We start from the raw sequence: 13,892 nt of genomic DNA, 5'->3' as shown, positions 1-13,892 counted from the left end.
TAGGGGCACTACTGTTCCCAGCTGGCACTAAAAGTAATGTTTTTTTTCCCCTCAACAATAAGCGACAGTAAAATTCAATAAACTGTGTTTTTTTGAGGGGCACAACTGTTCCCAGCTGGCACTAAAAGTAGTGTTTTTTTTCCTCAACAATAAGCGACAGTAAAATTCAATAAACTGTGTTTTTTATGGGCACAACTGTTCCCAGCTGGCACTGAAAGTACGTTTTTATTTAAACACTAAGCAACAGTAAAATTCAATAAACTGTGTTTTTTTAGGGGCACAACTGTTCCCAGCTGGCACTGAAAGTATTTTTTTCTCAACAATAAGCAATAGTAAAATTCAATAAACTGTGTTTTTTTATGGGCACAACTGTTCCCAGCTGGCACTGAAAGAACTTTTTTTTTCTCTCAACAATAGGCAACAGTAAAATTCAATAAACTGTGTTTTTTAGAGGCACAACTGTTCCCAGCTGGCACTAAAAGTAGTGTTTTTTTCCCCTCAACAATAAGCAACAGTAAAATTCAATAAACTGTGTTTTTTTGAGGGGCACAACTGTTCCCAGCTGGCACTGAAAGAACTTTTTTTTTCTCTCAACAATAAGCACCAGTGAAATTCAATAAACTGTGTTTTTTTAGGGGCACAACTGTTCCCAGATGGCACTAAAAGTAGTGTTTTTTTTCCCTCAACAATAAGTGACAATAAAATTCAATAAACTGTGTTTTTTTATGGGCACAACTGTTCCCAGCTGGCACCGAAAGTACGTTTTTTTAACAATAATAAGCAACAATAAAATTCAATAAACTGTGTTTTGTATGGGCACAACTGTTCTCTCAACAATAAGCAACAGTAAAATTCAATAAACTGTGTTTTTTTTAGGGGCACAACTGTTCCCAGCTGGCACTGAAAGTAGTGTTTTTTTCCCTTAATGATAAGCAACAGTAAAATTCAATAAACTGTGTTTTTTTAGGGGCACAACTGTTCCCAGCTGGCACTGAAAGTATTTTTTTTCTCAACAATAAGCAACAGTAAAAGTCAATAGTGTTTTTTTATGGGCACAACTGTTCCCAGCTGGCACTGAAAGTACTTTTTTTCTCAACAATAAGCAACAGTAAAATTCAATAAACTGTGTTTTTTTAGGGGCACAACTGTTCCCAGCTGGCACTGAAAGTATTTTTTTCTTAACAATAAGCAACAGTAAAATTCAATAAACTGTGTTTTTTAGGGGCACAACTGTTCCCAGTTGGCACTAAAAGTAGTGTTTTTTTTCCCTCAACAATAAGCGACAGTAAAATTCAATAAACTGTGTTTTTTATGGGCACAACTGTTCCCAGCTGGCACTGAAAGAACTCTTTTTTTCTCTCAACAATAAGCAACAGTAATATTCAATAAACTGTGTTTTTTATGGGCACAACTGTTCCCAGCTGGCACTAAAAGTAGTGATTTTTTTCCTCAACATTAAGCGGCAGTAAAATTCAATAAACTGTGTTTTTTATGGGCACAACTGTTCCCAGCTGGCACTGAAATAACTTTTTTTCCTCTCAACAATAAGCAACAGTAAAATTCAATAAACTGTGTTTTTTAGGGGCACAACTGTTCCCAGTTGGCACTAAAAGTAGTGTTTTTTTTTCCTCAACAATAAGCGACAGTAAAATTCAATAAACTGTGTTTTTTATGGGCACAACTGTTCCCAGCTGGCACTGAAATAACTTTTTTTTTCTCTCAACAATAAGCAACAGTAAAATTCAATAAACTGTGTTTTTTATGGGCACAACTGTTCCCAGCTGGCACTAAAAGTAGTGTTTTTTTTCCTCAACAATAAGCGGCAGTAAAATTCAATAAACTGTGTTTTTTTATGGGCACAACTGTTCCCAGCTGGCACTGAAATAACTTTTTTTTTTCCTCTCAACAATAAGCAACAGTAAAATTCAATAAACTGTGTTTATTAGGGGCACAACTGTTCCCAGCGGGCACTAAAAGAAGTGTTTTTTTTCCTCAACAATAAGCGACAGTAAAATCCAATAAACTGTGTTTTTTTATGGGCACAACTGTTCCCAGCTGGCACTGAAAGTACTTTTTTTCTCTCAACAATAAGCAACAGTACAATTCAATAAACTGTGTTTTTTAGGGGCACAACTGTTCCCAGCTGGCACTGAAAGTATTTTTTTTTCTCAACAATAAGTAACAGTAAAAGTCAATAGTGTTTTTTTATGGGCACAACTGTTCCCAGCTGGCACTGAAAGTACTTTTTTTTCCTCAACAATAAGCAACAGTAAAATTCAATAAACTGTGTTTTTTAGGGGCACAACTGTTCCCAGCTGGCACTGAAAGTATTTTTTTCTTAACAATAAGCAACAGTAAAATTCAATAAACTGTGTTTTTTATGGGCACAATTGTTCTCAGCCGGCACTAAATGTACTCTTTTTTTTCTCTCAACAATAAGCAACAGTAAAATTCAATAAACTGTGTTTTTTTAGGGGCACAACTGTTCCCAGCTGGCACTGAAAGTATTTTTTTCTTAACAATAAGCAACAGTAAAATTCAATAAACTGTGTTTTTTAGGGGCACAACTGTTCCCAGTTGGCACTAAAAGTAGTGTTTTTTTTTCCTCAACAATAAGCGACAGTAAAATTCAATAAACTGTATTTTTATGGGCACAACTGTTTCCAGCTGGCACTGAAAGAACTCTTTTTTTCTCTCAACAATAAGCAACAGTAATATTCAATAAACTGTGTTTTTTATGGGCACAACTGTTCCCAGCTGGCACTGAAATAACTTTTTTTCCTCTCAACAATAAGCAACAGTAAAATTCAATAAACTGTGTTTTTTAGGGGCACAACTGCTCCCAGTTGGCACTAAAAGTAGTGGTTTTTTTTCCTCAACAATAAGTGACAGTAAAATTCAATAAACTGTATTTTTATGGGCACAACTGTTCCCAGCTGGCACTGAAAGAACTCTTTTTTTCTCTCAACAATAAGCAACCGTAATATTCAATAAACTGTGTTTTTTATGGGCACAACTGTTCCCAGCTGGCACTAAAAGTAGTGTTTTTTTTCCTCAACATTAAGCGGCAGTAAAATTCAATAAACCGTGTTTTTTATGGGCACAACTGTTCCCAGCTGGCACTGAAATAACTTTTTTTTCCTCTCAACAATAAGCAACAGTAAAATTCAATAAACTGTGTTTTTTAGGGGCACAACTGTTCCCATTTGGCACTAAAAGTAGTGTTTTTTTTCCTCAACAATAAGCGACAGTACAATTCAATAAACTGTGTTTTTTATGGGCACAACTGTTCCCAGCTGGCACTGAAAGAACTCTTTTTTTCTCTCAACAATAAGCAACAGTAAAATTCAATAAACTGTGTTTTTTATGGGCACAACTGTTCCCAGCTGGCACTAAAAGTAGTGGTTTTTTTCCTCAACAATAAGCGGCAGTAAAATTCAATAAACTGTTTTTTATGGGCACAACTGTTCCCAGCTGGCCTTGAAATAACTTTTTTTTCCTCTCAACAATAAGCAACAGTAAAATTCAATAAACTGTGTTTATTAGGGGCACAACTGTTCCCAGCTGGCACTAAAAGAAGTGTTTTTTTTCCTCAACAATAAGCGACAGTAAAATCCAATAAACTGTGTTTTTTTATGGGCACAACTGTTCCCAGCTGGCACTGAAAGTACTTTTTTTTCTCTCAACAATAAGCAACAGTACAATTCAATAAACTGTGTTTTTTAGGGGCACAACTGTTCCCAGCTGTCACTGAAAGTATTTTTTTTCTCAACAATAAGCAACAGTAAAATTCAATAAACTGTGTTTTTTATGGGCACAATTGTTCTCAGCCGGCACTGAATGTACTCTTTTTTTTCTCTCAACAATAAGCAACAGTAAAATTCAATAAACTGTGTTTTTTTAGGGGCACAACTGTTCCCAGCTGGCACTGAAAGTATTTTTTTCTCAACAATAAGCAACAGTAACATTCAGTAAACTGTGTTTTTAGGGGCACAACTGTTCCCAGCTGGCACTAAAAGTAGTGTTGTTTTTTCCCTCAACAATAAGTGACAGTAAAATTCAATAAACTGTGTTTTTTTATGGGCACAACTGTTCCCAGCTGGCACTGAAAGAACTTTTTTTTCTTTCAACAATAAGCAACAGTAAAATTCAATAAACTGTGTTTTTTATGGGCACAACTGTTCCCAGCTGGCACTAAAAGTAGTGTTTTTTGTCCTCAACATTAAGCGGCAGTAAAATTCAATAAACTGTGTTTTTTTATGGGCACAACTGTTCCCAGCTGGCACTGAAATAACTTTTTTTCCTCTCAACAATAAGCAACAGTAAAATTCAATAAACTGTGTTTTTTAGGGGCACAACTGTTCCCAGTTGGCACTAAAAGTAGTGGTTTTTTTTCCTCAACAATAAGCGACAGTAAAATTCAATAAACTGTGTTTTTTATGGGCACAACTGTTCCCAGCTGGCACTGAAAGAACTTTTTTTTCTCTCAACAATAAGCAACAGTAAAATTCAATAAACTGTGTTTTTTATGGGCACAACTGTTCCCAGCTGGCACTAAAAGTAGTGTTTTTTTTCCTCAACAATAAGCGGCAGTAAAATTCAATAAACTGTGTTTTTTTATGGGCACAACTGTTCCCAGCTGGCACTGAAAGTACTTTTTTTTCTCTCAACAATAAGCAACAGTACAATTCAATAAACTGTGTTTTTTAGGGGCACAACTGTTCCCGGCTGGCACTGAAAGTATTTTTTTTTCTCAACAATAAGTAACAGTAAAAGTCAATAGTGTTTTTTTATGGGCACAACTGTTCCCAGCTGGCACTGAAAGTACTTTTTTTTCCTCAACAATAAGCAACAGTAAAATTCAATAAACTGTGTTTTTTAAGGGCACAACTGTTCCCAGCTGGCACTGAAAGTATTTTTTTCTTAACAATAAGCAACAGTAAAATTCAATAAACTGTGTTTTTTATGGGCACAATTGTTCTCAGCCGGCACTAAGTGTACTCTTTTTTTTTCTCTCAACAATAAGCAACAGTAAAATTCAAAAAACTGTGTTTTTTTAGGGGCTCAACTGTTCCCAGCTGGCACTGAAAGTAGTGTTTTTTCCTCAATGATAAGCAACACTAAAATTCAATAAACTGTGTTTTTTTAGGGGCACAACTGTTCCCAGCTGGCACTGAAAGTATTTTTTTCTTAACAATAAGCAACAGTAAAATCCAATAAACTGTGTTTTTTAGGGGCACAACTGTTCCCAGTTGGCACTAAAAGTAGTGTTTTTTTTTCCTCAACAATAAGCGACAGTAAAATTCAATAAACTGTATTTTTATGGGCACAACTGTTCCCAGCTGGCACTGAAAGAACTCTTTTTTTCTCTCAACAATAAGCAACAGTAATATTCAATAAACTGTGTTTTTTATGGGCACAACTGTTCCCAGCTGGCACTAACAGTAGTGTTTTTTTTCCTCAACATTAAGCGGCAGTAAAATTCAATAAACTGTGTTTTTTATGGGCACAACTGTTCCCAGCTGGCACTGAAATAACTTTTTTTTCCTCTCAACAATAAGCAACAGTAAAATTCAATAAACTGTTTTTCTTAGGGGCACAACTGTTCCCAGTTGGCACTAAAAATAGTGGTTTTTTTTCCTCAACAATAAGTGACAGTAAAATTCAATAAACCGTGTTTTTTATGGGCACAACTGTTCCCAGCTGGCACTGAAAGAACTCTTTTTTTCTCTCTCAACAATAAGCAACAGTAATATTCAATAAACTGTGTTTTTTATGGGCACAACTGTTCCCAGCTGGCACTAAAAGTAGTGTTTTTTTTCCTCAACATTAAGCGGCAGTAAAATTCAATAAACTGTGTTTTTTATGGGCACAACTGTTCCCAGCTGGCACTGAAATAACTTTTTTTTCCTCTCAACAATAAGCAACAGTAAAATTCAATAAACTGTGTTTATTAGGGGCACAACTGTTCCCAGCTGGCACTAAAAGAAGTGTTTTTTTTCCTCAACAATAAGCGACAGTAAAATCCAATAAACTGTGTTTTTTTAGGGGCACAACTGTTTCCAGCTGGCACTGAAAGTAGTTTTTTTTCTCAACAATAAGCAACAGTAAAATTCAATAAACTGTTTTTTATGGGCACAACTGTTCCCAGCTGGCACTGAATGTACTTTTTTTTATCAATAATAAGCAACAGTAAAATTCAATAAACTGTGTTTTTTAGGGGCACAACTGTTCCCAGCTGGCACAGAAAGTAGTGTTTTTTTCTCAACAATAAGCAACAGTAAAATTCAATAAACTGTGTTTTTTTATGAGCACAACTGTTCCCAGCTGGCACTGAAAGTATGTTATTTTTTTAAACACTAAGCAACAGTAAAATTCAATAAACTGTGTTTTTTAGAGGCACAACTGTTCCCAGCTCGCACTGAAAGTAGTGTTGTTTTTTCTCAACAATAAGCAACAGTAAAATTCAACAAACTGTGTTTCTTTTAGGGGCACAACTGTTCCCAGCTGGCACTGAAAGTAGTTTTTTTTCTCAACAATAAGGAACAGTAATATTCAATAAACTGTGTTTTTTATGGGCACAACTGTTCCCAGCTGGCACTGAAAGTACTTTTTTTTCTCTCAACAATAAGCAACAGTACAATTCAATAAACTGTATTTTTTAGGGGCACAACTGTTCCCAGCTGTCACTGAAAGTATTTTTTTTTCTCAACAATAAGCAACAGTAAAATTCAATAAACTGTGTTTTTTATGGGCACAATTGTTCTCAGCCGGCACTGAATGTACTCTTTTTTTTCTCTCAACAATAAGCAACAGTAAAATTCAATAAACTGTTTTTTTAGGGGCACAACTGTTCCCAGCTGGCACTGAAAGTATTTTTTTTCTCAACAATAAGCAACAGTAACATTCAATAAACTGTGTTTTATAGGGGCACAACTGTTCCCAGCTGGCACTAAAAGTAGTGTTGTTTTTTCCCTCAACAATAAGTGACAGTAAAATTCAATAAACTGTGTTTTTTATGGGCACAACTGTTCCCAGCTGGCACTGAAAGAACTTTTTTTTCCTCTCAACAATAAGCAACAGTAAAATTCAATAAACTGTGTTTATTAGGGGCACAACTGTTCCCAGCTGGCACTAAAAGAAGTGTTTTTTTTCCTCAACAATAAGCGACAGTAAAATCCAATAAACTGTGTTTTTTATGGGCACAACTGTTCCCAGCTGGCACTGAAAGTACTTTTTTTTCTCTCAACAATAAGCAACAGTACAATTCAATAAACTGTGTTTTTTAGGGGCACAACTGTTCCCAGCTGGCACTGAAAGTATTTTTTTTTCTCAACAATAAGCAACAGTAAAATTCAATAAACTGTGTTTTTTATGGGCACAATTGTTCTCAGCCGCCACTGAATGTACTCTTTTTTTTCTCTCAACAATAAGCAACAGTAAAATTCAATAAACTGTGTTTTTTTAGGGGCACAACTGTTCCCAGCTGGCACTGAAAGTATTTTTTTTCTCAACAATAAGCAACAGTAACATTCAATAAACTGTGTTTTATAGGGGCACAACTGTTCCCAGCTGGCACTAAAAGTAGTGTTGTTTTTTCCCTCAACAATAAGTGACAGTAAAATTCAATAAACTGTGTTTTTTTATGGGCACAACTGTTCCCAGCTGGCACTGAAAGAACTTTTTTTTTCTCTCAACAATAAGCAACAGTAAAATTCAATAAACTGTGTTTTTTTAGGGGCACAACTGTTTCCAGCTGGCACTGAAAGTAGTTTTTTTTCTCAACAATAAGCAACAGTAAAATTCAATAAACTGTTTTTTATGGGCACAACTGTTCCCAGCTGGCACTGAATGTACTTTTTTTTATCAATAATAAGCAACAGTAAAATTCAATAAACTGTGTTTTTTAGGGGCACAACTGTTCCCAGCTGGCACAGAAAGTAGTGTTTTTTTCTCAACAATAAGCAACAGTAAAATTCAATAAACTGTGTTTTTTTATGAGCACAACTGTTCCCAGCTGGCACTGAAAGTATGTTATTTTTTTAAACACTAAGCAACAGTAAAATTCAATAAACTGTGTTTTTTAGAGGCACAACTGTTCCCAGCTCGCACTGAAAGTAGTGTTGTTTTTTCTCAACAATAAGCAACAGTAAAATTCAACAAACTGTGTTTCTTTTAGGGGCACAACTGTTCCCAGCTGGCACTGAAAGTAGTTTTTTTTCTCAACAATAAGGAACAGTAATATTCAATAAACTGTGTTTTTTATGGGCACAACTGTTCCCAGCTGGCACTGAAAGTACTTTTTTTTCTCTACAATAAGCATCAGTAAAATTCAATAAACTGTGTTTTTTTTATGGGCACAGCCGTTCCCAGCTGGCACTGAAAGTAGTGTTTTTTTTCTCAACAATAAGCAACAGTAAAATTCAATAAACAGTGTTTTTTATGGGCACAACTGTTCCCAGCTGGCACTGAATGTACTTCTTTTAACAATAATAAACAACAGTAAAATTCAATAAACTGTGTTTTTTTTATGGGCACAACTTTTCCCAGCTGGAAAATGGGCACAGTGGCTGCTGGCAGTGCCTGCTGGCAGTGGGCTGGCAGTGGTGAGGTAGTGGCACTGTGGCTGCTGCCAGTGGTGAGGCTGGGGCACTGTTGCTGCTGGGTGCCAATGCCTGGCAGTGGTGAGGCAGGGACTCTGTGGCTGCTGCTGGCAGTGGGTGAGGCTGGAGCTCTGTGGCTGCTGCTGGCAGTGGTGAGGCTGGGGTACTGTGGCTGCTGCTGGCAGTGGTGGTGAGGCTGGGGCACTGTGGCTGGCCTGGCTGGCAGTGCTGGCACCTAACTGCTAGCTCTGTCTCCTACCTACCCCAAGCTAGTGCTGGCACCTAACCGCTAGCTCTGGCTCCTACCTACCCCAAGCTAAACCCCCATGCGAATGGTGGAGCGAGCGCGCGTTCGGGTATTTATATAACCAAACCACGTGGCCCGCTCGCCCAATCACAGCTATGGTCACAGCCAGCTAGGCTGTGTGACCATAGCTGTGGAAAAAGCATCGTCGCCGCTTATTGGCTGCCTGCAAAGGCGCCAATAAGCAAGGGGAGGAGACAGAACAGTGCGGCCGAGCACCATGCGGTGCTCGGCTGTGCTTGAACCGAACCCGAACACCCTAATGTTCGGGGAGTAACGAATAGTGCCGAGCACTGTTCGATCAACCCGGGGCCAGAGGGGGGGAAATCTTCACCCCCCCCCCCTTGACAACCCACTCCAAACCCGGGACCACCGACTCAACAGGCCCCTCAGCAGCTAGAGGACTGGTGATAATGACGGGCACACTGGTGATAATTTCAGCCTCTGGACGAGCTCTTTGAGCTATTCTAATTGACTCAGGTGCATTGCTACCTAGCCCTATTATAGACTCCATAAACTCCGTCTTACCAGAAAAATCATGTCTAAAGATTACTTCGCCTTTGATCAAAAACCTTTTACCACCTGCCCTAAAGTCTGCTTGCACATCAATATTCACATCACCTGCATCAACTGTATCTATCCTCTCAAAATTGCCCCCAGCTTCAATTGTTAAAGCTGAAAAGTCACCCGTATGTCCGTCAACTATCAGTAATCTCTCTTTTTCTACCCTATAGGTAGTGTTAAGTGACTTAAACTCGGTCACCAAGCTTTCTTGGACAATTTCTGGAACATCAATGCCTGTTCATTTCACCAAGGTATCAAAAACCAAATTATTATATGTACGTTTCACAACTAGAGATGGCCCGAACCTCCGATTTTCGGTTCGCGAACTTCCGCAAAAGGTTCGGTTCACGCGAACTTTCGCGAACCGCAATAGACTTCAATGGGGATGCGAACTTTGAAAACTAGAAACATTTATGCTGGCCACAAAAGTGATGGAAAAGATGTTTCAAGGGGTCTAACACCTGGAGGGGGGCATGGATGAGTGGGATAGACGACAAAAGTCCCAGGGAAAAATCTGGATTTGACGCAAAGCAGCGTTTTAAGGGCAGAAATCACATTGAATGCTAAATTGCAGGCCTAAAGTGCTTTCAAACATCTTGGTGTATACATCAATCAGGGAGTGTAATTAGAGTACTGCTTCACACTGACACACCAAACTCACTGTGTAACGCACCGCAGCTGTTTGTGTAGTAACGGCCGTGCTGGACTACTGCGCACCATGGCCAGAGTGCAGGCCGTGGCGGTGTTCAAGCCCATATGGTCGCCAGGCTGTGGTAGCTCAATGATAGAACAACATTGACTGTCCAGCTGATCACATTTGGTCTGTCCACAATGAAGCAACAACCTTATTATCTTTGGTGTGCCACCCCCCGAGACACTCATATAGCCATTGATCATTGCTTCATTGTGATACGCAAGCCTCTTCACTGCGGCAACGTAATGATCACGAAGGGGAATGGGCACATGTACATGCCTTTTGGTTGTTGTTGCAGCTGCACTGCAGCCAGAAAAATTAGGCAGGCATGTACACGGACCAGAAAAATTAGTATAGTGGCCTTAAAAATTCAGGAATCCACCGGAAGTCCTGGACCCTGTTGGTGGTGGCAGAGAAGGCAAGCGGCCTGCAGGCAGAGATGATGTGTGTGGGGACTGACTTAGTCTTCGGGCGGGCAGTAGCCCTCCGGGATCCATGCCTCATTAATTTTGATAAAGGTGAGGTACTGAACACTTTTGTGACTTAGGCGACCTCTCTTCTCAGTGACAATGCCTCCAGCTGCGCTGAAGGTCCTTTCTGACAGGACGCTTGAAGCAGGGCAAGACAGAAGTTGGATGGCAAATTGGGACAGCTCTGGCCACAGGTCAAGCCTGCGCACCCAGTAGTCCAAGGGTTCATCGCTGTTCACAGTGTCTACATCCACACTTAAGGCCAGGTAGTCGACTACCTTTCGGTCCAGGCGTTGGTGGAGGGTGGATCCGGAAGGGCTAAGGCGAGGCGTTTGACTAAAGAATGTCCGCATGTCCAACATCACCATGAAATTGCTGGAGCGTCCTGTCCTTGCCTGCGTGGACATGGGAGAAGGATTACTTGCAGTGGTACCTTTATTGCATTGTGCTGTGACATCACCCTTATACGCATTGTAAAGCATACTTGTCAGCTTGTTCTGCATGTGCTGCATCCTTTCGGCCTTCAGGTGACTTGGCAACATGTCCGCCACTTTGTGCCTATACTGAGGGTCTAGTAGCGTGGCCACCAAGTACAGCTCATTCCCATTGAGTTTTTTTATACGGGGGTCCCTCAACAAGCTGGACAGCATGAAAGATGCCATTTGCACAAAGTTGACTCAGGTATGTCCTCCCCCCAGCCAAGAACAATACCATGGGAACGTTGAGCAGCACAAGCCCCCTGCGACGCCTGCTGTGGTTGTTCTTCTGCCGCCGCCTCCTCCTCTTCCTCTGAAGAAACACCTTCCTCATCATCCTCTTCCCCACACAACTCTTCCTCCTCCTCCCGCCTCTGTGCTGCCGCAGGTGTTGAGGAAACATCTGGTTCTGATGTAAATTGCTCCCACAACTGTTCCTGCCATAACTGTTCCTCTTCATGCTCCTCCACACCTTGATTCACCACTCTACGCACGGCACGCTCTAGGAAGTAAGCGTACGGGATCAAGTCGCTGATGGTGCCTTCACTGCGACTCACCAGGTTGGTCACCACCTCAAACGGCCGCATGAGCCTGCATGCATTTCGCATCAGTGTCCAGTTGTTGGGCCAGAACATCCCCATCTCCCCAGATTGTGTCCTTCTACTGAAATTGTAGAGGTACTGGGTGACGGCTTTCTCCTGTTCTAGCAGGTGAGAGAACATGAGCAGGGTCGAATTCCAGCGAGTCGGGCTATCACATATCAAAAGTCTCCCCAGCAAGTTGTTTCTCCACTGAATGTCCGCAAAGCGTGCCATGGCCGTGTGTTAGGATTCCTCCTGTGGTGTGTTCTGTCCATTGCAGGTGGAGCCGCAAACGGACTGTTCCATCTTATCAGTTTGCATTTGGTTGTGCATTTGCAGTGAGTCATATTGTCTTTTGCAATTGCTCTGCAGTTCTGGGCAGCTCAGGATGCTGTCATCATTCCACCAATGGCTTACTACAGCTGAACTGCAGCCAGATAGCCCTGGATTTCCTGCATGCATGTTGTTGCATAGGACTGCATGCATTGGTACAGATAGTCTTTCAGCTAGCAAATGGTAACTAAGCCAGCTCAGGATTGAATCATTACCATTCAGCTGTGTGGAGATTTACATGCTTGCCTCCATTGGCTGATGCCAGCATAAAAGCCTGCCTCCCCTGTTAGACCCCGGCCCGTCATAGTTTCAGTTCTGTCTAAGCTGTTACTGGGTCCATTGATATTGTAAAATATATTCCTAGTCTGTTATTCTAGTTCAGTTCTTGTGGAGCTACGTTATATATTTCCCACAGGGACATATATACGTACTGCTTCTAGTGCAGAGTATTTGTATTGTTTGTATTACCTAGTTTGTTTGCTGTATTGCTACAGTCCAGATTTAGCTTGTCTCTTGCTTATGTTATATATTGGTTCATCACCAATATATACATATGCTGGTCAGCGTTTGTTATTTTCTTGGTATTCGTGCTACGGTGATATATCAGTGCCGCTGATATATACGTACTCGAACTGTTGATATCCTGTTTTTCACTAGTCAGTTCGCAGCTTCTTGAGCTACATCATATATGGTGGAACTCGCCATATATATGTACTCCAGTCAGTCGGTTGTAGTTTCATTGATAGCTGTAAATTGTAATTTACTAGGATATCATATCTATTGTATATTTATCTGTGTACCTACTCTTGCCTGCCTTGTTGACTCTGCTATTGCCTGATGATTCTTTCTTCCTAGTCCTGTCCTTGCGAGGTGGCCATTGCTGCGGTTGCTATTGGCTACCTCACTCCAGTCTGTCTAGTATCTGTCTGAATGTTTGCTATCTCAAGAGCAGCGCAACATCGCACTGCGCTGCCATTGCGTCTTATCAGAAGCCCAGAGCTGCAGTTGCTCTGGGCAGCCTGTGTAGCCTCTTCCATTATCCAGCTCTTAGCCTTGTTGTACTGTCAGAACAGTGGCGTAGCTACAAACCTCTGGGCCCCGATGCGGAATCTGGATGTGGGCCCCCCCCCACGGCAACAACAGCCCCCCTCTCCCGGCAACGCCCGACGCACACACATATCCAAATCCCTATAGCCAGTTATAGGTCCCCCCAGTATAGGTAGCCAGGCATAGGTAAGCCAGTATAGTTGCCCCCGGTATAGGTTAGCCAGGTAAGTGCCTCCAGCATAAGTAGCCAGTATAGTTGCCCCCAGTATAGGTTAGATAGGCAGGCGCCGCCGGTATAGGTTAGATAGATAGGTGCCCCCAGTACAGGTTAGCTAGGTGGGTGCCTCTAATATAGGTAGCCAGAATAGTTGTCCCCAGCATAGGTTAGATAGGTAGGTGCCCCCAGTATAGGTTAGTTAGGTAGGTGCCTCCAATATAGGTAGCCAGTATAGTTGCCACCTGTATAGGCTAGCTAGGTGCCCCGAATACAGGTTAGACAAGTAAGTGCCCCCAGGTTAGATAGGTAGGTGCCCCCCAGTATAGGTTAGATGAGGTAGGTGCCCCCCAGTATAGGTTAGGTAGCTGCCCCCCAGGATAGATTAGGTAGCTTTCCCCCAGGATAGGTTAGATTAGGTAGCTGCCCCCAGGATAGGTTAGAGTAGGTAGCTGCCCCCCAGGATAGGTTAGAGTAGGTAGCTGCCCCCCAGGATAGATTAGGTAGCTGCCCCCCATGATAGGTTAGATTAGGTAGCTGCCCCCCAGGATAGGTTAGATTAGGTAGCTGCCCCCCCCCCAGATAGGTTAGGTGGGTAGCTGCCCC

This window comes from Hyperolius riggenbachi, chromosome 7 (genome assembly GCF_040937935.1).
Source record: "Hyperolius riggenbachi isolate aHypRig1 chromosome 7, aHypRig1.pri, whole genome shotgun sequence".
Taxonomy (NCBI): Eukaryota; Metazoa; Chordata; class Amphibia; order Anura; family Hyperoliidae; genus Hyperolius; species Hyperolius riggenbachi.
The sequence above is the reverse complement of the archived record's forward strand: the minus strand, read 5'-3'. Positions refer to the sequence as shown.